General features: G+C 48.2%; 1 long non-coding RNA gene across 1 annotated transcript; it reads right to left on the bottom strand.

The window, feature by feature from the left end:
• Positions 1–7,048: 7,048 nt before the first annotated feature.
• On the bottom strand, positions 7,049–12,689 carry LOC309844573. Its single transcript, XR_014300768.1, has 3 exons — positions 12,617–12,689; positions 9,900–10,047; positions 7,049–9,253 (listed from the first exon to the last, which is right to left on the bottom strand). It is a non-coding gene; the product is annotated as an uncharacterized lncRNA (long non-coding RNA).
• Positions 12,690–23,749: the final 11,060 nt, after the last annotated feature.

Below are 23,749 nucleotides of genomic sequence, written 5' to 3'. Positions count from 1 at the left end.
GGGTGGCCAGATTCAATAAAGGGCACCGGCTAAATGTGAATTCCAGATAAACTGAATACAATTCTATATTCAATTGTTTTTATTATGGAAAAATACATGTAATACGCAATGTACCACTTTAATCATGTTGAAGTGTAGGGTTCTGTGGCATTTCATCCATTAGAGACCATCATTTTTGTACCCTGAATTATTTATTGATCAGAAATTGGAATTGAAGTAGCGTCTTGCGTTTTGTGCGGCAACTCTCTCGGGAGAATTCTCCACTCCTCATGCTGCCTCTGGCCCCAAGAGGCTTTCTAGCACCTCTGTAACCAATTTCCTCCTTTCAAGTCTCTGAATGGAAGACCCAGAGTGGCCTCCTCCCTGCCCTACTGATAGACTGTGAGAAATTGCCACTGCCCAGTCCCCAAGGGATCAAAGTAAAGTCCCGGGGATGAGGGTAGGGGTGGGGGTTGGGGGGCAGCTGAGCTGTTCTGAGTGCCCTCCGGTCTCCCCAGTCCTGCTCTATCATCCGCTCCATTTTCCTCAGCAGCTCTTAGTCCTCCTCTGTTCCAGAAACGGCCAGGTGTTTTTTAATTCCCAGGTGCAGGATCACCCCACTGCTGTGGGTAATTGGTTCCATGTGTCTGTCTGCCTTTGTCCCCCCGCCCTTCCCCCCACCCCTCCCCCCTGCCGTCAGCCCGCCTTCCGCCCACCTGCCTTCCTTCCCCGCAGTCCTCCTCTGCTGAGCCCTTCCTGTTGCACGTCTGGCACGTCCCCTGCGTCTGCAGGCTCTCCTACTCCCTCCCTGCCCCCTTTCAGGACATGACAAAGGAAAGAAAAGGGTGGCTCTTGGTGCATTCACGACTTTTATTAATGAATGCGTGAACAGAAACAGCTGGTCCTGCAGACATTTCTGCTGAGCTGGGGTGTTGCAAAAAGAGATGGAATCCTCGCTAGCATTTTGGCTTGGGAGGACACCTTTGGAGCTAACTAATACCCCTCCTGTACAATACAGGGGACCTCTCCCTAAGTCACCCCAACCAGGAACCCAGAGCCAAGTGTCTCATGAATTCTTAATGCTGGGCCAAATGGTGGAGATTCACAATTCAGCCTTTGGAATCCAGACAAGTGATTTTTTTTTTTTTTTTTTTTCCCCTGCGCCCGGCTCAGTCTTTCACCTCCTCAGCACACCAGTAAGTGTATAGTGAGGTGGATTAGCACTGCTCCAAGCGTCCGCGTGCTGCTCAGGGCTGTGAAGAGATAGAGGTAGAAATCCAGAGGAAGCATCAGAAACTCCCAGAGCAATTTGCCATGGCTGCACTATCCAAACATGTGACCGTTTTCCCAGTAATTCATTTTATTACTGGTATTTTACAGAAGTGTCAGTCTCTGATGAAGTGGGGACAGCTGGTCTTTTGCCAGAGGCAACTTGTGGAAGCCCTATTATGGAGCACAAACTCTGGAGCAGAAGTCTGGGTCGGAAAGGACCACAAGCTCTAAGGCATGGGACTTAACCTCTCCGTGTGAATCTCAGCTTCTCCTCTGTCAAGGCCGCACAAGAATGGCGCCTATCTTGTGGGACTGTTGGGAAAATTCTGTGAGTTCTAGCCTGGGAGTGCCTGGCCCATGGGTAGCCTGGCACGTGTGGCAGCTGTTCCTCGTTCTTGGATACTTCTTGGTTTGAGCTGAGTTAAACCACCACGATCATTGGTCACCGACCCCCTTTCTAGAGATCTCTGAGGACCTATCTCTATTCCCACTCTTTGTTTGCTCTTACAGTAATTACTGAACTTAGAGTTCTCTTCCTAGATATGGGAGCGTTTCTGTCCTTACCTTAGATCACAGGATGACACATAACACCGGGGTCTGGGGGTCAGATGGGAGCAGGCGGTCCGTAACCAGGGATGGTCCGGGAAACGGGGATCTCACACTTGACTTCCCAGCTACATCAAACACTAGCTAGTCCCATGGTGCCCCAAGCTGTGTCTACCTCCCTGCCCTTCCATATATGATACCAATGGTCTGGAAAGCTTTTCCCAACCGAATGGACTCTTATCTGCCTCTAGACTCAGTTCCCGAGTCTTACCACCTCCAAGCAGCCCTTCCCATGCTTAGGCATGTGCCCTGCCACGTTGCCCTGGAGATCTTTAGCATTCCTCCCACCCCTCATCCCACAAAGCCTTCCTGCTTTGTTAGTGTGGCAGGACTTTAAAGGACAAGAACTGCATGAGTCCCATTCATTTTCATATGCCCAGAGCTTGTTTTTGGAGTCTAATCCGTGCATGATGAGGAGACAAATAAGAGAAGGAATGCTTCTTACGTCTTCCATGAGCAAGTGACTTCTGCAGCCAGACTTGTGCTTTTCTAAGGACAAAGAGAGGAGGTAGCTGGGACAGAGCCCTCAGGTACGCCGCTCCCAGCTTTGTGAGGTTGGAGGGTTTCTGCTCAGCAGCTTTTCTAGAGATGCGCTTGGTAGCGGCTCACCTTGCCCATCTCTTCTCTGGACTTCGCATTGTCACGGCTTCTGTTTCTCATCACAGGTGCAGTGACCATCTGATCTGGACTGTCTGAGGGCAAACATTCTGTCTTGTCCCAAAACGATGTGAGATCGTTGAGCCCAACAGTCAAGAAAGAATTCTGGAGACATTTAACGGTGTGAGAAGGTGTTCGTTAACACAGGGACAGGACCCGGGTGCAACAAGAGCTGCATTGTGATTGTGACGAGTGACTTATTACATAGGGGGTTTCCATCCTCTGGAGGAGAAGGTGATGTCAGGGCTTCGGGAAATTGAGTCTGTAGGTTTCTGGAGGTTTGGTTATTGTTAAGATTGTGTTTTTCTTGGAAATCATGAAGACAGTGACACAGTCAAGTGGAGTTTTGTGTCCTACATGAGTGCGATCTTTATCCGTTGACCATTTGTAGTCCCCCCACCCCCCCTTAGGCTGTCACTGGTGCTTGAGGAGGTTCCAGGTACACAGTCCACCTTAAGGCAGGTTGTTGTTTGCAGGTGTCAGCTCTGTGTCTTGCCCTCAGCGTGCCTTTTGCTCTCTCATCCCCCCCCCCCAACTGTGAACAATCCTGACCCTTAAATTTTAAAGGTTATTGACATCAGAAGCTTTCATTTTCTGTAGCTTCTTCCTGCTGACTAGAGGTGTAGAGATGTCCTCACCTGTGGGTCAGCGTTGGTCAGTCGGGGAGCACCTATGGGAGTGACGCAAGGTGGAGGCAGCTGAGTCTAATGTGGACAGCAAAGAAGTATCTCCACGTGGTAAGGACCATCTTCACCGTCATTCAGTGGGGACGTTGAGATCTTCAATAGGTTCACAAGAGGAAGAAGTCATGTTAGTTTGCTCATGGGTTTCCTGTGAAGGAGGTACAGGTTTTGTTCTGGATATATGAGTCCAGGAAGAGGGTCACTCTGATTTTACTTCGGTGGGAGTATATAATATGACGTGATATGGACCTTTCCATTTTGGATTTAAGTCTCCCGTTGTGCTGGATTTCCAGTCTTTTAAATAAACCATGTCTCCGGGGCTCTTGTGGGGTCGACTTTCAGTTACCCTTGGGTTGGCATTTGGGAGCATGTGATCAGTCTATTCATTAAGTGACTTACGAATTAAATGAGCTTCGAGTGAATCACTTCATCAAGTATTATAATCTTCATCCAATAACAGGTCCTCTGTAAGAAATGGGCTGAGTCCTAGAGGTTGTGCTAGAGTTGTCCTGACCCTGAGAAGTCCTACTGGCAAGAGAGTGACCCAGTTTTCCTGGGCCTCTAGGACTAAGTGTAATAAGGTGTCATTTTAAATTGTGAGTGACTTTCTCTACCTTTCCAGAGGATTGTGGGCGCCAGGCTGAATGTAGAAAATATTTAATTCTCAAAGCATGTGCTATTTGTTGAGTGCTGTGAAAGAAGGACCCTTGTCACTTTGAAGGGATCGTCGAAGGCCAAACCTAGGAATAACTTCTAACAAGACTTTGGTTATTTCCATGGCTCTTTCATTTCTATGTGGAAGGACCTCGCTCCAGCTAGTGAAAGTATCCACAGATACTAGTAGGGACTTCTAGCCTTTGCAAGGAGGCATTTGTGTGAAATCGAGCCACAGGTCCTCTCCTGGATATGTTCCCTGCCTTTGGACTACTTTCAGAAGTGGGATTGTGGGTTGGGGAGGGGTTAGGGGACTGCACCTTCCAGATTTCTTGTGCACAAACAATGTAGGATCGGTGGAACAGTCTTACTGTAGTTGTTAAATTCCTTCCACCAGATATATGTTTGATTAAATGTTTTAAAGCTTTTCTGCTCAAATGAGTAGCCTGGTGTATTAACTTCCATTGGATATTTTGGGGCATAAAGATTGCCCCTTCATCATTAAGAAGACAGTCTTGTGTATTTTTTGAATTTCCTCTTTCCTGGGCTGTGTGAATTTTGTGGTGTGAGTAGACTGGGGGAATGGACTTTACTGGAGTCAAGACTGGTATAAGACCCAATATTTGTTTATTTTTGGTGCTGCCTGCTTGGCGGCATGGTCTGCCAAATTGTTTCCCTTACATTCCGAGGTCATGTCCTTTGATGTCCTCTGAGGTGAGTGCCAGCTACCTCTGGAGGTCAGGCTTCAGCCTCAAGGAGAGCAACAATTTCAGGCCCATATTTAACTGGGGGCTTATGGCTTGATTGTAATCTCCTTTCTCTCCAAATTGCCCCATGGGTATGTGTCTGCAGGAAAGTGTATTTGGAGTCAGTATAAATATTAATTTTTAGGCCTTTTGTCAACCGAAGAGCACAGGTAAGTGCTATTAATTCAGCCTTGTGAGCAGAAGTATTTATTGGAAGTATTTATTGGAAGGGCTTTTGCCTCAATGATCATAAACTAACTAGAGCATATCTTGCTTTTCTTTTTCCCGTATCCACGAAGCTACTGCTATCAGTAAACTAACTGTCATCTGCATTTTCTTTACAAAAAAGAAATTAATTAATTAGTTAATTTACGAGAGAGAGCATGTGTGAATGGGGAAGGAGCAGAGGGAAAAGGAATCACAATTCAACTCAGGCAAAGCATGGAGCCTGGTGGGGGGCTTGATCCCATGACCCCCAGACTACAACCTGAGCCGAAAGCAAGAGTCAGACGCTTAACTGACTAAACCACCCAGGCATCCCTTGTCTGCATTTTCAATAGGGGTATCTTTTAAGTCTGCTCCGCTAGAATAAACAAGATTGGTAATTTCTTTCTTTCTTTCTTTTTTTTTTTTGTTTATTTGACAGACAGAGATCACAAGTAGGCAGAGAGGCAGGCAGAGAGAGAGGGAAGCAGGCTCCCCGCTAGCAGAGAACCCGATGCGGGGCTCGATCCCAGGACCCTGAGATGATGACCTGAGCTGAAGGCAGAGGCTTTAACCCACTGAGCCACCCAGGCACCCCAAGATCGGTAATTTCTGAGCAGTCATGTTCTAACATGGATGTATGACGGTCAGGTCCAGGTATGAGGGTAGCTGGGTTTAAAGTCTCACAGGCTTTAAGCATCATTTCAGTTGTGTCGAAAAGCATAGCCTGGTGTTGAGTAAGTCGGTCTCCTGTGATCCATTGGTGGCCTTTGGTCTCTAGGACACTTCGAACCTGATGTGGAGCCATCACTGTCAAAGATAGTCCCATAGTAAGTTTTGAAGCTTTTTTTTTCGACCTAGAGGATTGCGGCAGCCATGGCTCAAAAGGCTGGCCACTCCTGAGCTATGCTATCAAGTGACTTTGAAAAATGGCCCACTGGAATTGTTTCATTTCCTAATTTCCAGGTAAGAACTCCCAAAGCTGCTACATATAAAGTGAAAGGTTTTTCTGAATTTGGTAAAGCCCAGGCCGAGGCTAACAAAAGTTGAGCCTTTAATGTCTGAAAGGCTGTCTGCTGGGCTTTAGTTCAGAGTAAAGGTTCTTCATTGGCACCTTTAATTGAACCATAGAATGGTTTGGCTAAGAGCCCAAATCCAGGAATCCACAAAGGGAAACACCTGCCATACCTAGGAAAGGATGGACTTTTGTAGCTGGGGGTCCAAGATCTAATATAGCATTTTTCCCGTCAGGAGATGGGGTACAGTGACCTGGTGTTAGCTCATATCCCAAATATTGCGATTTCTGTTTAGATATTTATACTTTTTTTTCCTTAAGAACACGTTTTTTAAAAAAGATTTTATTTATTCATTTGACGGGGGGGGGGGGGAGAGATATCACAAGCAGACAGAGAGGCAGGCAGAAAGAGGTGGGAAGCAGGCTCCCTGCTGAGCAGAGAGCCAGATGTGGGGCTTGATCCCAGGACCCTGAGATCATGACCTGAGTCAAAGGCAGAGACTTAACCCACTGAGCCACCCAGGTGCCTGATATTTACACCTTTTTAGGGGAAACATGATACCCTCTGTCTGCCAAGAGATTAAGTAAAGTTATAGAATTACTATCAGATTTTTCTTTTGTGGGATCACAGATTAAAATGTCACCCACGTACTGAATTATAGTCCCCCGAAGCCAGAATATATCACAGAGGTGTTTACCAAGTGCAGCTGGAACAGGTAAGGACTGTCTGTAAATTTCAGGGGAAGGTTGTCCAAGTTCAGTGAGAAGCTCGTGGGCTTGAAGGTGAGGCCCATTCGAAAGCAAACAACGGGTGGGTTTCTTCGCTTGGAGGGATGCAAAAGGAGGCATGATTTAAATCAAGTACTGAAAGCCAGTTGGCATGGCCAGGGACCTGGGTGAGAGGAGTATATGGATTAGGGGCGATGGGGTAAAGGGACACTCTTGCCTCACTCATAGAATCTTGTTCCACCTGATATTCTCCATTTGGCTTGTTTACCGGTAAAATTGGAGTGTTATGAAGAGATTGACAAGATTTTTAAAATTTATTTTTATTTTTTTAAATAAACATATAATGTATTATTTGTTTCAGGGGTACAAGTCTGTGATTCATCAGCACAACAACCAGTGCTCACCACAACATGTACCCTGTACCCTCCCCAGTGTCCATCCCCAGCCACCCCATCTCCCAGCCTGCCTCCCCGCCAGCAGCCCTCAGTTTGTTTCCTGTGATTAAGAGTCTCTTATGGTTTGTCTCCCTTTCTGGTTTCATCTTGTTTCATTTTTCCTGTCTTTCCCTATGGTCTTCTGCCTTGTTTCTTAAGTTTTGCATATCAGTGAAATCATATGATAATTGTCTCTCTTTGATTGACTTATTTCGCTTGGCATAATACTCCCTAGTTCCATCCACATGTTGCAAATGGCAAGATTTTAGTTTCTGATGGCTGCATAATATTCCGGTGTGTGTGTGTGTGTGTGTGTGTGTGTGTGTGTGTCTATATCTCACTTTTTTTTAATCCATTCATCTGTTGATGGACATCAGGTTCTTTCCATAGTTTGGCTATTGTGGACATTGCTGCTCTAAACATTCTGCTGCACCTGCCCCTTTGGATCACTACATTTGTATCTTTAGGGTAAATACCCAGTAGTGCGATTACTGGGTCATATTTTTAACTTTTTGAGGAACCTCCCTACTGTTTTCCAGAGTGGCTGCACCAGCTTGCATTCCCACCAATAGTGTAGGAGGGTTCCCCTTTCTCCGTATCCTCGCCCAACACCTGTCGTTTCCTGACTTGTTAATTTCAGCCATTCTGATGGGTGTGAGGTGGTATCTCATTGTGGTTTTGATTTGTATTTCTCTGATGCCCAGTGATGTTGAGCAGTTTTTCATGTGTCTGTTGACCATTTGGATGTCTTCTTTGCAGAAATGTCTGTTCATGTCTTCTGCCCATTTCTCAATTGGATTATTTGTTCTTCATCAACAAGATTTTAAAACACCAGGTTTGAGAAACTTAATCAGTAAATGGCTGTAATTAGCTTTTGACACAGGTTTTAAGGGATATTGGTTTTTCTGAGAATAGTGGCTGGGCCCTTCAAGGTCACTTTCACTGGCTGGGCTTTGTGAGCCATCCTGGGACATCGCCATCCCACATTTGTGGGTTTAGTGTCTTCCAGATATTCGAAGGGTTATCAGGGTAAGGTGCTAGTTTGCCAGGTGTTAAAGAGAAAAAGACATTCTCTTCTTTAGTAAGAGCAAATCGGCTTCCCAGTTTACACATTATGTCTAGTCCAAATTACATCTTATCCAAGTAATGGATGGGACAAGGCAGAGGACCAGAGAAGTATGAGTAACCCAGTGACTTTTGTATTCACAGGTTAAAGGCATTGCCTGGAGGCATGTTTTAGGCTCCCTTCTATGCCAAGAGTTTTATGGCTAGAAAGACAAGTTAGGCCTCCTCCAGTGCTGAAAAAGAATAGAGTAAGTGGCTCTTACATCAGTAAGAAAATCAACAGACTTACCTTCCACATCAGGACAACCCAGGGCTCAATCATCTTGGTGTCCTAGGGAGCCGGACCTAGCCTAAGGGTCCCCATAACGGTGGATCTTCCTGTTCCTGTTGGGGTGCAGGAAGGGGAGTGAGTTTCTGTCTTCCTCTCCCTTTGGAGATGAGGACAGTCTCTCCTCCAGTGTCCTTCTTTCTTCCAGATAGGACATGGCCCTGACAGAGAGCCTTTGTTCAGACCTTCTTTGCTCCATTGGTTGATTTGGCCAAATGCACAACGGAGGTCCTACCTTAATCCTTTGTCTGATGTGGGTTTTTTCTACCATCCCTGGTTAGTGTGGTGCTGTGGGGGATTCACAGAAGTGGCAGCCCATACTTGAGCCTCTGTTGTAGCCTGCATGTTAGCTCTCTGGTTCTTTTCTTGCCTTAAGGCCATATATCTATTATTAAAGACTCCAGTAGCTTACCCTCTAAGACACCGGGTGGGGAGTGGGGTTTATAATAAGGAGGGATAACAGAGCCAGTGTCCTCTTTGTTTGGATTGGCTGGTGAGTCCTCCAGGGGCCCAGGTCTGTTGGGAGGACTGGGCCTATTTGGACAATCACAAAACAATCCGTCCAGAGTGGCTTTGTCAACCTAGCTAGTGGCTAGACACATTCTACAAAAGGCTCTTATTCAGGGCCATGAAGGCCTGGACACAGAGCACCTCAGTGTTTGGCCTGTTTCCTGCAGAAGAGATCCAGCCGATAGATTGTATCACAGTTTAATGTCCCATCGATGGGCCAGTTTCCCTAATATCTTAAGAAGTACTGAGTCCGTGCAATGTTATAGAAAAAGATCAGTGTTCCCTTTCTTAGATCTTGCGATCCAACTTGATTCCAGTGAGATAAAAGGCATCCCGAGGGAGAATCCTTGGGGACTAAAGACCCCATGTTCCTAGAAAAGCAGAGAAGATCTATTACCAAAAATCCCCCTCGGCTTTCTGGTTGCATCCCACACCGGGGATGTCAGAGGTTCCTGGTGTCAAAGTGACCAGAAGTATCCCTCTAAGAAGTTGCTGTGAACACTGCCTTGTCTTGTAGGAGGGATGCCGGGATCCACCTGCGTCCCCACTGCATTCTAGACTACAAATGGGTGTTGGTGAAAGGACAGAAATGCTGTGGAGAACCTGCCATTCTTAACCCATGGAAAATACCAGAAAACTTTATAAGGGATAATGACCTCATATTGTAATTTAAGTAGTCAGTGGGGCATATTAACAAAGAAGAGTAAAGAGAGAAATCCATCATTATCGAAGTGACATTTCAAGACATGTAGATTCCCCTAGGAAATGGTCCCTGGTTGGGTTTTAATTCAACCAAGTACTGCTTTCAGCTGGGTGGGAGCAGAGGTCTTGCAGCCAGAAGCAGCATGACCAGAGATGTGGAGGTGATCACAATAAGCCATGTGGAGAAAACCTCACACGGGAGTCTTAAGATGGGTGGCCATCCCAGTGACTTCGGTGCTGCTCTGAGTCCAAGAAAGGCAACTCTGTATACCAATAGAAATAAAGAGAGGGCATCAAGCTTCTGGGTCTTATTACCATTCCAGCCAGGGCGCTCACTCCCAGTCAAAAGTCAGGCTTTGTTCCTCCCGTAGAATAACCACAGGCTGGAGTATTGCATCTGAACAATCCACAATGAAAACATAAGACCAGCGAGACCCATAAGACTCTGCTCCTTGAAAAGCCCCTGAAATGAAAGTAAAAAGAGAAGACAGAGTAACTTATCAAGCTTGCCCCAAAACTCCAAGTCCAGATGAAGGAAGATGCAGAATCCCCATCCTGGGGCCACCGAAATATGATGTGGGATCATGAGCCCAACGGTCAAGAATTCTGGAGACATTTAATGGTGTGAGAAGGTGTTTGTTACAGCACAGGGATAGGACCCGTGGGCAGCAAGAGCTGCATTGGGATTGTGACAAGTGACTCATGACATAGGGGTTCTATCCTCTGGAGGCAAAGGTGATGTCAGGGCTCCAGAAAATTGAGTCTGTAGGTTCTAGAGGTCTGGCTATCGTTAAGATTGTGTTTTCATGAAGACAGTGACATAGTCAAGTTGAGTTTCGTGTCCTACACGAGTGTGATCTTTATCCAATGACCATTTGTAGTCCCCTCTCCCCCCTTTGGCTGTCACTGGTGCCTGAGAAGGTTCTAGATACGCATTCCATCATAAGGGGACAGGTGTGGTTTGCAGGTGTCAGCTCTGTGTTTTGCCCTCAGTGTACCTTTTGTTCTTTCCTCAATATCATGTGCACCTGTGTTGTGAGACCACAGGTCTTGATTGGAGGTCTAGCTGGCTTGGACACACTGCCTGTGGCTTATTCCTTTGACTTTTCAGGAGAGGGAGTTTTGTACAGATCAGATGAGAAGAGCAGAAACGTGGGGTGCTGGGGTGTGAAAGAGTCATGCCCCGGACCGGGTGGGGGATCATGGCAGTGAATGCCACCGTCAGTCCGGGAGTGCAGGGGCTGGCGGTCCAGGGTGGGGGGTGGACATTCAGTAGGTACGTGTCCTGCACCATGTGAAGCTCTATGGGAAGTGCGGGGCAGAGAGGTCCCCATACTGGGCAGGGTGGGGGTAGAGTCGTAAGGGGGCAGGGCTGGGGACAGTGTGCCCCATTATCTCAAAGGAGAGAAAGAGCAATCATCCAGAAAATGGCCAAGACAGGATACTAAGGGCCTGGCTGTCTACAGTACAGAATGATGAGTTTATCAAACAAGGATCTGCTGGAAGTTCCTCGACCAAGATTAGCAGGCTGTATGACCAATCCATCACTTTAATCTCTCAGAGCCTCACTTTCCTTATCTGAAAAGTGGGAATACGGACAGCTGCCCCATGCGATGGTCATGAGAATGAAATAAGAATTAAATGAGATCAGTTTTGGAAGTCACTTTGCTGGAGACGGGTACATAGCCGACCCGCCAGCCATGCCAAGGCTCTCCTCCCCTTCTGCCCTCCTTCTGCCTTGCCCCCCTCTTCTCCGGTTCTTGGTGGTGGTGTTAGCTAGCCAGACTCGCTGGTGTCTCTCCAGAAAACCACGAACCAAGTGAAACAATTCAATGCCTGCTTCTACTCCCTTAGAATTAGAGCCGCCTGTATGAGATGTGGCTACAACTTTGTGGATGTGGCTGCTACAACTTTGACAACACGTCCCTGTGACTTGTGGTTTGGACTTTATTTGAAACCACATTTTTCTTATCTGTCCTCATTGACTTCCTATGAGCAGGTGTCTCTCCTAATCAGGCTTTTGCTGTGACCTCTCCTTGCATCTCCTGGCACACCCAGCCCTTGCTGGGGCTCTCCCCTTCAGACCACTTACAAAGGGACCTTATATTTTAAGTCAAATCCTTTGATAAGCCCTTCGCACCTGGTGGAAAATTCCTCTAGGCATTTGTATGTGAAGTGGAAATAGGAAATCTTCTGATAGAAAACCCCCTCCAGGACCTGACAGTCTGGTGGAGAAGGCCAGGGTTGGCCTGGGACATGCACTAGAGGAAAGGCCTGGAGGGGCAGGAGTTCAGGAAGGTCCCATTACACTCCTCCCTAGCACTCCTGTCTGAGCAGGCCAAGAGCATGCTTTCAGGAACAGGAGTACACTGACCCGAGCCTGTCTTCCATGGCCTTTGTCAGGCAATCCAGGGAAGTGACAGGACCCACTGCTGTTGAAATGCACCCTCTCACCTTGCATGGTGGCCCCGAGGGGACTGGAACCCAATGGGATGGGAGCTGAATCGTAAACAACGCCCCTGGCTCCATGACACTGTGCTTATCTCCACAAATATTGACTCTGGAGGATCAAACAAGTGGCCAAAAAAACAATAATATTTTCCCCAGGGAGAAGTGCCTGTTCGGACAGCCACGACCTAGTGGGGCAGACAGATGGGGACAGGTGGCACAGTGCAAGGTGAAGGTCTCCCTCTGGCTTGGGAGTCCCTTCAGAATCCCGGAGAACAGGGAATGAGAGATACGGCCCAGTCCCAGCAGTGGTCCTGAAGAATGCCAGGCACCCCATATTCTGGATCCGAGTTTTTTCCAAGGGCAGAGAATTGCTGCAAGAGTCAGGAGTCCCTCAGTCAAGACCAGCTGGGATTTGGTGGACACTGTGGAGCCTGCTCTTGGGACTAGACCTCCTGCCAGGGGCCTTCATGAGCAATCCCGCAGAAGCCCCGTGAGCTAGGAGTTCTTACCCCATTCTGCGGATGAGGAAACTGAGATTCCAAGCAGCTTGGTGACTTGCAAAGAATTACCCTGTGGATTACCTGGCGGAGCTGGCCTGGGGACCCCAAATAACAGCCTCCAAAGTGGGTTGTGCTCATTCTGGTTGTTTCAAGCCACGAAGCCTGTGGTGTTACAACTCAAATGCCCCTTTACACGCCGAAGGTCCAGAGACCAGGATTCTGGACAAAGAGCAGGAACTGAGGTCATTGACTTGGCTGAGCCTCCGGGTTATTTACTATGTTGTAAAGATATGGATGGAAATAATTATTGATTCTCCATTCTGGCTCAGGGGCAAGAGGCACAATTTGGAAAGTATTGGCAAGGTGCCCAAATGCAGGGTGTGTGTGTGTGTGTGTGTGTGTAACAGGAGTAGGGGATTCACTGTGACTCTAAACCAACCCTTCTTCCCAAACCCCAGACAATGTTATCCCAGAGTCCTGGCCACTGATTATCATTAGAACGTAGCAGAGTCCTGAGGATTCTTTCCTCTAGAAGCAGAGGGCTGGGTCTCAGGAGGCCTCTAGCTGGGGCAGGTGTGGGCATGAAAAATAATATCCCTCATGAGGATAAGAATGATGAAGAAGGCCAAGAATGCAGAAAGAGAGAAAGAGACCCGCCCTGAGCTAAGATATGGTGTGACAGAGCAAGGACAACATAGGAGATAGAAATAGTTGTGCTGAGACAAGTTGGAGAGGGGAGAGAGAAACACTTTACAGACAGTGAGGGAGGTTAGGTGCCCACCGGAGGCCACAGATACGAGGAGAGGAGTGGGGGCCTATGGAGCAGACTCAGAGCAGCTGCAGGGGCTGGGCACTGGGAGACACCACAGAGGGCCCTGATGTCCTTGCTAACCACCAGCAGCCCCAGAAAAGCAGTTTCCAATAGGCACCTGCTGTGCACAGCTGAAACCCAGGGGAATGTGGAGTTGAGTTGAGGGAAGAAGAAAAAAGAATTCCAGAAACACTCTCACAACCAAGGAGCCGGAACTCTGTTCCTAACACCACCTCCAGGAAGCCTTCCCAGCCCACTCTTTAGGCTGCAGAGCTCCCTCTGATATATCCAGAGTCTCGCTGTTCTCTTGTTTTGCATTCATAGTTCAATAGAATTATAATCAGGGTTATAATGCCCTATAGGTCCTTTTATTTGTGTTTTTCGTGTGGGTGTATATTGTTTCCTTTAACAGCCTGTACATTTCCTCTACTATTTCTGTTAGATCTCTTTGCAATATTTGGTGCAGGGCTCCTGTTCTTTTGAGTATGTACAACACTGTCTATTCCTTCCTTTTTTAGCAATTTATACTTTTTAAAAAATTCCCATACTTCTTAAGTTTCATGCCATTCTTCTGGCCGTGTCTTCTATTAAAGCTCTTGATCCTGCCTGTTGCTCTTTATAGGATATTTATTATCTCACGAAGGCAGAGCAGACATTTTTATTCTCACTTTATAGATGAGGGAACCAATCCTCAGAGACTTGCCTAAAATACCAAACCTGGCCAAAAGATTAAAACACTTTCTACATTTTGTGCCAATATATAGTACACAAGCTGATTTTAGAAGGTATTCCAAGAAATTTCCTTCATTTGGCAAGATACATATTTTGTTTTCATGTATAGAGGGAAAATAGTATGTTAAACCTGTGTTTTTTTAGCACATTACTGCTTGCAGTATTTTATGTAAATCAAATGAGTTGACTTAAAGATAATATTAAGTAAATAATAATCAAGATGGTTCAAAGATATGGTAAAATTAGAAGTAGTTTCCCGAATGACTGATATTTGGGTAGTGCTGCTTGGTGTCAGCTCTGTACATGGTGGCATGCCGTCTGTGGGATTCTATTGCCAGCACATGGCCTGGAGCAAGAGGTAGGAGTGTCTGGTGGAGTGACCAGAGCTTAGGGGAGTGAAACCACATTCATCCAATGACCTTGAGTGAGGAGGAGCTCTGTTTCTTCAGGCTGTAGTTCTTCCACTTATGGAGACATCCCTGAGGCTGCCCACTCATGTAGGGAGAATGGGCTCCTGCGAAGCCAGGCAGGAGGAGAGCAGGAGTTGGGGAGAGGGGTGTGCAGGAATCAGAGACCAGTCGCTGCCCTCACTGAACTTTCTGGGTCTTCGGAAATGGAGGAGAGTGATAGAAGGCACAAAGTAATACAAACGCAGATCTTAGGACAGCCTAGATAGATAGCTCCAGTCCTGTGAGGCTGTGTTAGCAGCAATGCACAGGGACAGCTGAGGTTTGCCACACCTTCAGGAAGGTGGTCTACAAGGAGTGAAGCTAGCACACCTGTTCAAGAGGGCCTGACTCCCTCAGGGAGCTTCTCTCATCCTCACACTGGCCTCAAGAACTGGTTCCAAGGAACCTTGGAACTGGGAGGGAAGGGTCTTCCTGTTCCCCTAGGGACTGATTCTTTGCCACCTCCACTCACCCCCACCCCAATGGCTTAGTTTCCAAATTGGATGATTTCATCCTTCCCTCCCATACTCACATCTCCCTCACTTCCCCCTCAGTCCCGGTGGAGCTGGTTCCTGATTGGAAGAGAGAGGCTGCAGTTTAATTACAGAGCAAAGGAGAACCAAGGGCTGTCTGTAAATTGCAGTGTGTGGTCTCTACAGCCTTCTCCCGGGCAGGAAAGAGGTGAGGAGTCAGAAGGGTGCTGTTCAAACCCATTTCTCACCACCCCTCAGCAGCAATTTTGTAAGAGACCAAACATGCCTACAGCAACTTCTTGCCTTCCCTGACTCTCTGTTGAGGCAAGAGATTTCCTGGAAAGGGGAGCTGGGGCCCCGAAGTGTGTGTGATGTTGAAGGAGGGGAGCAGGGAGCGAGAGAGGACCCGGGAGGGGGAGGTCTGTGTGCTCAGCTGGACACACGGTCTCTGCAGCTTGCATCGCAACACGCCTTTGCAGAGGACTTGGGTTTCATCTGTAGGAGGGGTTCCGCTTTTTTTGATGTTCTGACTATGGGGGAGACTGGTGCCCTTGGGGGGCGGGTAGAAGGCATGCTGAGCCTGTGCGCCTGTGATTTATACCGCCAGGGCTCAGGAAAGCTGGCTGGGTCCCCTCCCAGACTTTATTTATTTAGCTTTGCTTGCTTCTCAGCGGCCTCGAGGGGGTGAGGGTGGGGGTAATGGGGAGATGAGATAATTGTGGGGGCCTGAACAAATTTGCTCAGACGGTTTTGTGTGGCTGCGATCCACCGGGCAAGCCGGGGGGGGGGGGGAGAGAGAGAGAGAGAGACCCCTGAGAAGAAAGGGGGTGGAGGGAGAAAAACCAAGTGCAACAACACTGGGAGTCAATGTGAAGACGCAGAACTAAGAGTGGTGGGGCCGAAGGAGGTGGCCAGGGTGAGCCGTCTTGCTCCCAGCTGAGGGTCCGGGAGTGGGGGCAGCCTGGATTTACCGAGAGGGGAGGGGGCGCCTGCAGACAGATTTAGGATTAAGCAGTCTGCTGTGCTTCAGAAGCTCCCCCATTGGAATAAGATGGGCTGTTGTTTGCCAGGGCCTGAAAGGTTTATTTAACCATTCCAGATAGAGTATCGCCAAACAGATGCAGTCTTGTTCCTCGAAAGAAGAGCTGCGGTGGGGGGAGGGGGGCAGGCCCATCTAATGGAGGCAGCAGCCCCGCTCACATTTTCCATCGATGCTCACCCTGCCTGAGACCTTTTCAGGGAAGCCAGTTGCCAGTTCTCCCCCAATCTGAGCCAGGACCCCTGCCTTGCCTCCCTCTGGCCCCCTGTCTTGCCTTCCTCCTCTAAGAAGCATTGGGGAATGCTGTGTCCTCTCCAGGTCTTGTCCTGATGACCAGGAGGGTCTGCTGGGGCCTGGCCGAATGCCCGATCCAGACTCTCAGCTGGGGACACTGGGGACCCGGGCACCTCCCTGTGGGCTTCTGGGCTGGAATGTGGATGGAGCGGGAAGCCCGCGGAGCTATCATGGCTGGTGGATCACATTCAGGTTGGGAGTAAGACTCTAGGGTCTGAATGACCTCCTATGGCCTGACAGTCTTCGAAAGCCTGCTCTCTCTAATTAAGGAGGCCCCAATCCAGGGGTTGGCATTCTGCAGACCTCGGGCCAATTCTGGCCTCCATTTGCTCTCGTAAATAAAATGTTACTGGAACACAGCCACGCTGTGAATGTGTTTGAATATCACCCTTGGCCGCTGTGGGCCTGTAATGGTAGACTTGACTAGTTGTGACAGAGACCTCATGAAGCCCACGGTGCCGAAAAGATTCACTGAAGGGTGTTTTACTTTTGCCGACCCCTAATCTAGAGAATTCAGCTTAATCTAGGGAATTTAGGCTGAGGGATGCTTTGCTCAACCCCCCTCTCTTTGGATGCACTGGGTTGCAAGGTTTTGAACCCATCCAGAATGTCCACAACATTTTGACCTCGATCGCCTTACAAAAGAAGGTGGGGGGGAGGCATCTGATTTGTTTAATGGTGGACCCCCTACTCGAAGCCTGGAGCTCTGCAGTGCTCCATGTGAGACTGTGAGCTCCTGCAGCTGGGAAGGAGTGGCTGTCACACTGGAGGTAAAATGGTTGATTTGCTTCATTCCTATGGGCAAGCCTCTGGAGAGCCGCAGGGCTCCTTGTTCTCCAGGGAATGAGCGGCAGCTTGAGAAGTGGAGGGTGCTGGAGTGACAGCTTACCTAAGCTCGTTGGTAAAGAGGGGTGGGGGCCATGCCCGCCATGCTCCCCAGAGGTGGCCCGAACAGCCTCTTCTGTCCTGCCTGTCCGTTCTCCAACCCCCTGAAGATGAGCTGGCCTGGGGGCTGTCTGACCAGCAGAATGAGGATGATATGATGTGGTGAGACTTCTGGATGCCAAGAAACCTTGCCACTTCTACTTGTTTTCTTGGGACACTTTCTCTTGAAACCTAGCCTCTTCACCCTGAGGAGCCCAAACCACATGGAGAAGACCGGCCAAGGGGTTTGGGGGAAGTCACACCACGGTTGACCACACAGTTCAGCTGCTGGCCAAGAGCCAGCGTCTGGTGCTGGCCAGGTGAGTGAGCTGCACTATCAGGCGTGTCCAGCCCAGTCAGGCTTCCAGATGACCCAAGTCCCAGACACCGTCTCTCAGAGCAACAGGAAAGGGCCTGTGTGCAAATTACCCAGCGGAACCCAATTAATCCATAGTACCTCAAGAGATGATACAGGTGGTAGTTTGAAAACTTAAGTCTGGGGATGGTTTGTTACACAGGGAAAGGTAATGGGACGATGGCAGCATGGGCCATGAGGGCCTAGGGGACAACTGTGCCAGGTACCTCGATGTTAGCAAGTCTGGAGTTAGAGGGTTGGTTCCCAGGGTAGTGGAAATGTAAGGGTTTCACATCTGACTCTATTACACACTATAGATCTTCCTTGACTTACAGTGGGGTTATATCCTGATAAACCCATCGTAAGCTAAAAATTCTATAAGTTGAAAAATTTGCATGTAAGACACCCAGCCTACTGAGCATCCTGGCTTGGCCTAGTGCATCCGAAATGTGCTTAGTTGTGCAAAAGCAGCTCACACAAAGCCTATTGTGTAGTAAAATATTGGAATACCTCCTGTAACTTATTAATTACTGTACTGAAAGTGGAAACCAGAATGGTCATATGGATTTGGAATGGTTGTACTGTACTGGTTGTTTACCCTCGTGATTGAGGGCTGACTCTGAGCCTCGGCTCTCTGCCACTGCCCAGCAACAGGAGAGAAGACCATCCACTCATCCCTAGCCCAGGAAAAGATCCAAGTTGAAAACTTGAAGAACAGTTTCTGCTGAAGGCATATTGCTTTGGCACCATTGCCCACTGGAAGAATTGTAAGCTGACCCATTGTGAGGCAGGGGCCATGTGCAGGGTCCGCAGACTGGTCATTTAACCTCTCTGGGCCTCATCTGACACTTCAGGAAATTTAATATAAGAACACCTGTGCAAGTGCTCTGAGGTTTGTTCCTTTCTTCCTCTGAGGTTTGTTCCTTTCTTCCTTCTTCGTTGCCTGTGCCTGTGGCCATGCTGATCAGCCGGGTCTCCTGCTTATAGTAGGGAGAAGGTTCTGAATTCTCTGGCCAGTTCCATGCCTTCTTCCAGGCTTCTGAGGCACCACTGCGCTCTGAGGTCTACTTCCATATCTTTCTTGTTACTCTTCATTGTATTTCCCGGAAGCTGTGTGCCTCCAGTTATCCCCTTCCTGCCTCACTGTGGGCTGGGGATCTACTCCCACCCCTGCCTCCCCAAGCTTGGGGTGATTTCCTCCTCCTGCAAACATCTTCCCAGCTCTGTTATTTATTTTTTCTAAGATTTATTTATTTATTTTAGAGTGAGAGAGAGAGAGAGACAGAGATTGAGAGCATGTGCACGCGTGGGCTGGGGGCAGAGGAAGAGGGAGAGACTTAAGCTTAAGAGAATCTTAAGCAGACTCTGTGCTGAGCATGGAGCCCAGCGTGGGACTCAATCTCATGACCCTGAGATCATGACCTGAGCCGAGACCAAGAGTTCCAGCTTACTAACTGGGCCTTCCAGGAGCCCCCATCTTCCCAGCTGTACTAGAGCAAGGGCTCTCCTGGGCTCACACTGAGGAGCTGTCATCTCGTGCTCCATCCTCATACGGTGCCAAAGGACATGCGCCCCACATCATGAGCAGGAGGTAATAATAACAGCGTGACTATGTGCCACTGAGGGCTGCATGCCGGGTGGAGGGTTTCATTTACTCTTTGCAGCTCCCCTCTGAAACAGGCACTATTATTATCCTCCCCTTATTAGAGATGGGAAAACCAAGGCTCAGAGAGGTGCAGCAACTTGCCCCTCACGGCACAGCCAGTGAGGGAAGAGGCTGGACCTGCGTCCCGTCTGGCGTCAAGCCCTTTCTCTTAACTCCTCTGCCAGCCTCTGGGGCTCCCATTCCCATTCAGATTTTCTTTAGTGTTCTCGCTGTTTGATTACTGTAAAGTCACCCAGCCCAAGCCCATACCTTCTAGAGGGCAGGGCTGTCAAGGAACCTAAGCCAGCATCTGGGGAGAGGCAAAGATGCTCCGAGGACAAAGATGATGATGGTGATGGGATCCAGTTGCCAGCCGGGCGCGTGAGGCCGGTTAGGAAATCACCACGGAACACGCCGCCCTGGCCTCTTCCTTATCTCCGAGCACATTTTTCATTTTTTATCTTTCCCACAGCAATGCTTTCCAGATTTTCATTATGGAGTTTCCAACCAAGGCATCGGCTCAGAAGAGCCAGATGTCCTCTTGCTTGCTCATTTGACTTCAGGATTCGTCAAAGAAGAGGTACACCGTCTGCGGCAATTCCCAGGGGTGTGGACGGAGAGGAAAGGACACCCTCTGCTCAAGCAATACACTTACCTCTTTCTTTCTTCTTCCTTCCTTCCTTCCTTCTTCCTTTCTTTCTTTCTCTTTTTTTTTGGTGCTTTTCTTCCTCCTGAAACAAACAAAACTAAAACAAGACTTCCATCATAGAAACGTCTGCACTTTTTAGGTGTTACTCATGGTACTGAATCATGATACACGGGTAGGACATTACGTAACATTATGTGATACGATTTTCTTTTAAAATTCATCCCATTCTATCATTTAAAAGGTACCCAGCTTCCTCAGTCATCCGGGAACTGCGAAATAAAACCACGATGCCGTGCACCTGTATATCCCCCAGAATGGGTATGTGAGAAAAGATGGGCTTTGTCAAGTGTTGGCTGGAATACGGAGCAAAAGTCTGCTGATGGCGGCAGAGACGCACACACTGACTTTGCAAAGCTTTCTGCCTGTCCTCTGTCTACTAAAGCTGAACACATGGATACCCCATCAGCCAGAAATTCCGGACCTAGTAGAGCTGCAACAAAAATATGTGCCCGTGCTCAAGAAGCAGCTTGTTCTAGAAGGTTCGCGGCGGCTGTGTTCAGAAGAGTCAAGCATGGGGAACTATCCAAATGCCCATCCACAGTACCACGGATAAAGAAATTTCAGGACCGTCATAGCAAGGAACACTGCCCTGCAAGGAGAAGGAACCAGTAATTGACCACATACGAGAATATGGATGCATTTCACCAGAGTGATGGGGAGCATTTGCCAGAGACAAAAACACTGCCTGGTGTATGTGTTCACTGATGTGAGATGCAAAAAGAGGACAAACTCATCCATGTTCGTAGAAGTCAGGGTAATGGGGTGCTGGAGGTAATACCTGGAAGGAGGCGTGAAGGGGGCTTCTGGGTGCTATTTGTGCCTGCCTGCCTGCCTTCCTTTTTCTTTTCTTTTTTCTTTCTTTTCTTCTAAGCTTTCATTTATTTATTTGGCACAGAGAGAGAGAGAGACAGTGAGAGAAGGAACACAAGTAGGGGGAGTGGGAAAGGGAGAAGCAGGCTTCCCGCTGAGCAGGGAGCCCCAATGCCTTGCGGGGCTCATCCCAAGACCCTGGGATCATGACCTGAGCCTCAGGCAGACGCTTAACAATTGAGCCACCCAAGCACCCCCATGTTCTCTTTCTTCACTTGGGTACTTGTTATAGGGAATTTGTGTACATTTATCAGGTTTATGGTATGTGCACTGTTTTGCACGAACAGCACACTTCAATACAATGTTTTAAAAAATACACTTCTCCGTCTGATGACTTAATGGAGATAAATCCCACCTTGGGTCTGACGTGCCTTTAATATTTCTCTTTAGACTGGCTCATCTTTTGTTAACCAGAGGAATATGCCTGGTTCAGAGGCTTTCAGGAGGCAACAGTATCCAGCTTGAATGGAATGGCATTGTTTTGTTTTCACTGTGTTTATTTTTACGGTTGCCATCTATATATGACCATCAATCCTGGCTTTCCATTTATGGTAGTGATATACCGTTTATTTTAAAAATAGCTTTTAGTTGCCAAGAAAAAAAAAAAAAGAGAGATCTGACTTCACATTAAACAAATATTATGTAAATAATAGGACAGGTGGTACTTGGTTAAGGTAAACCTCCTGAGGGTGGAGTTTGTGAAACACTTTTCAAATGGAAAAAGGCAGGGATTAGGGGGAGGGGAGAAAACCAGTTTCAGCCTGTCCCCATCTCTCAACAAGTCCCCACTGCCTGGCATCATCTCTCAGGCCTAAGCACATACCCTTGACAGAGGACTCAGGAGCAATTTAAAGTAAGGTATGCTCCAGAAAGAGTAGGCACAGCAGGGACAAGGAGGACAGAGAGCCTGGGTTCACTCAACAAATATTTGTGGAGCCTCTGAGTGCCCAGCACGGTTCGAAGCCCTGTGCGGGCAGTTAGAGAACAAAACGGGGTTGAGTTCCTCCACCTCTCCAGGCTTCGGATGGCAGAGAGCCATCTGGTAGCAACAGCCAGGCTTTCTGGAGGAGAACTCTGAACCTCACAGGGGTTAGGACTTAAAAAGATGGGGTTAGTGGCGGCGGCGGTGTGTACGGCTGTGCATGTGAGTGTGTGTGATAAAACGGACTCTTCCCCAGGGAACTAGGAGAAAAGAATTGGGGTCTGGCCATCAGACTCATTCCAGAGCAATCTCGAGTATTTTGGATTTGTCAAGTTGGCCTCACTTTGTTCATCTCCATAGTGCTTTGCTTAGAGATCAAGAACTTTAAATTTAAATAGAGCTGGAAAGAGGCAGATTCTCAAAGAGTCCTTGAGGCGCTGAATGAGTGAATGAAGGTCTCTCCAGCTCCTCTTCAGGACATCATAATGGAGAATGTTCTCATACTGCCCAGAGTATTTTTAGAGTCAGTACTTTTCATCCATTCACTCATTTATTCATTCAGTATATTCACTGAGTGCCTACTACGTGCCAGGCCCTGTATTTTAGGCCTGTGTCCTGTCCACGTGGTAACAGCTAGCCGCCTGTGGGTATGATTTAAATTTTTGGCTAGTTCAAATTGAAATGTGCTCTAAGTATAAAATACACCGCAGAGCTTGAGGATATCGTTGGAAAAAAGGAATGCTACATCTTTCATTAATAATTTATAATATTGATTACATATTAAAATGGTATTTTGAATATAGTGAGCTAAATAGGGTATTAAAATGGGTTTCACCTATCTCTTTTCACTACAATCTAATGTGGCTGCTAGAAATTTGAAAATTGCACCGTGGCTCACATTTGTGCTGTGCATTAGATTTCCATGGGACCGTGCCACGCTAGGCACTGTCCGCATGCTGCGGGCACTCAGACGCTAGCGGGTGAGGACAACAGGAGCAAATGCTACCAGAGAGGTACAAGGAGCCAGGGCACACCCAGGAGGAGAGAGGACTGTCTCTTTCTACTTCTGTCAGATCTGCACTAGACACAGCTCTATGGACTCTTCCAGAAGTTCAGCTGCGGCACTCCTCCTCTGCTCAAACATGGACACTGCGGCCCCTGCCCGCTGAATGAAGCCACATCTCCTCACAAGTCAAGGGACTTTCCTGCTGGTCCTCCCCACCCCCAAGCTCTCTGCTGGTCTAAGTGGATCTCCTTTCTCCAACCTTCCTTTCTCCTTTGCTTTGGCTGGTCCCTCTGATGCCAGTGTCCTTGCTCTCCCTGTGTCTCCCTGGGTAGATTTCTAAGTTTAGATTTCAATTCTGATTCACCCAGGAGCCCCCTCCTCCGTCAAGTCTCTGACAAACAAGTTGTTTGTCCACCTTACCAAAATCTTCACCCCAAATGCTGGGGTTTCTCACTCACCTCCAGGACCAGGTGGCCACTTGGCGAGCAGTTGTGGAGTTCAGTCAAATGGCCAGGAGTGCTAAAGTTAGAGCTGGCATGGAGGGCTCTGGGGGTGGGGGTGGGGGAGGGTGGCAGGCAGGGAAATTAAACCTAGGCTGGAGTCAGCTTAAAGGTGCATCCCTGATCAAGAGAACCTCTCTGACAAGAGTCTTTGTTAGGGTCACAACATGGGTAATAATTAAGGCCTGGCCCAGCCAGGGCTAGCCAAGAGAGATGACTCAGTTTAAATCAAACAAAACAGGGAAGGGAGGCCATCCTTGTCCATCTGCAAGACCCCATAGAGCTCTAAATGCCGCCCCCCCCCTCCTCTCACACCTGGCAGTCTGATCTGACCTCTCCAAGACCCCTGAGGCAGAGTGTTGGTTAGCGGGGTGGGGATCTGGCCCATAGCAAATGCCTCTGGATCAGGGAGAGGAGGCAACTAAGGGATTACTTTGGGGGAAGTCAGGCAAAAAGGAAGGGAACAGGTTTCTCAGTGTCCAGAA

This window comes from Mustela nivalis, assembly GCF_964662115.1.
Source record: "Mustela nivalis genome assembly, chromosome: 11".
NCBI classification, from domain to species: domain Eukaryota; kingdom Metazoa; phylum Chordata; class Mammalia; order Carnivora; family Mustelidae; genus Mustela; species Mustela nivalis.
The sequence above is the reverse complement of the archived record's forward strand: the minus strand, read 5'-3'. Positions and strand labels throughout refer to the sequence as shown.